Source organism: Eubalaena glacialis, chromosome 19 (genome assembly GCF_028564815.1).
Source record: "Eubalaena glacialis isolate mEubGla1 chromosome 19, mEubGla1.1.hap2.+ XY, whole genome shotgun sequence".
Taxonomy (NCBI): Eukaryota; Metazoa; Chordata; class Mammalia; order Artiodactyla; family Balaenidae; genus Eubalaena; species Eubalaena glacialis.
The window spans coordinates 4,096,769-4,098,003 of NC_083734.1; positions in this window are offsets into that span (position 1 = coordinate 4,096,769).

Consider the following 1,235-nt stretch of genomic DNA (forward strand, 5'->3'; position numbering starts at 1 on the left):
GTTTTTTAGGTGTAAGAGGCTAAGTCTAGTTTTCATTACTCTATCCTGGTTGAAGGCAGAAATCTATTTTGAGTTAAGTATTTCTTAGGCCATGAGAGTCTCAATTTTCTTGACCAATAATGACCAAAAAAAAAAAAAAAAGAAAAGAAGACATTGCCAGGCTGTTGTCTTTTATTGGGTCTTCCTAAATGACTTAGAAGGTGGCCTCCTGGAGCTAGAACATGGAATCCTGGAATATGGAATGGCAATGGAATATTGTCTCTCATGTGAAACTTACTGCCGTATGTGAGGAGCTCTACATCTGGGAACTTTTTAAACAACTGACTTTATGCTTCAGATTCCAGATTCTAAATTATATCCCATCTCTAATTAAAAATTATCACTGGATGCTTTTACAAACCATATTGATTTTCTCAAGTCATATGTCTCCTCTGGCTTGTGAACCCCTGCATTTCACACATGTGTTAAACCTGAACACTCATGGTTCGATATTTGACAAACATGGATTGAGCTGCCTCAAGATTTCAGCATCATAGGTGTCGAGTAAATACTTGTGGGAATTCTACACCTGGAATTCCATGATTGAAGGACCAAGCGTGACATTAGCTTTTAGATTCATTGTTGTCAGGAATTAAGAAAAGCCAAGCAAGAGTGCTCCAGTCTCACTCGAAGCTTCTTGCTCACAGAAAACTGATGGGATTATTTCTAGATGTGACTTGGGGAAGGGGTTGAAACTAAAAGTAGCCAGGAGGACCCTCGTGGCTCAAGTTACTTGGAATTTGCTTTCTCAAAAAGCAATGTTTACGTTTCAGACTTAGGTGTGGAATGGCAGGTGGTTATTAAGGCTTTCGTTTTTACCATCGTACTCTAAGCTTGGCCAGTATAAAGTGTTTGGGGGCTGAGGGAGGGAAGAATAAGGAAAAAATCAGGGAGCTAGGGTCATGTGGGATACCACCAGTGGCAGTGGGTAGCTGTTTCATCACATGTAGTCCGAGTGGATTTTGATTTGGCCACAATTCTATAAATAGATTATTTTGTGGTTTGGGTACCAATGGCGTCAAAACAGCTATTTAAAGAATCATGGAATGTGTTTCTGTTTGTTTGTTTTTTCTTAGTAGGAGCCTACAGAATTGGATCTGATATTATTTTTCCTTTTCAGTAAATGCGTCCATAGACATTAACCCCCGAACAGAATGACGTTCAGATGCTGAAAAGTATGTCATAGTCTATGGCAT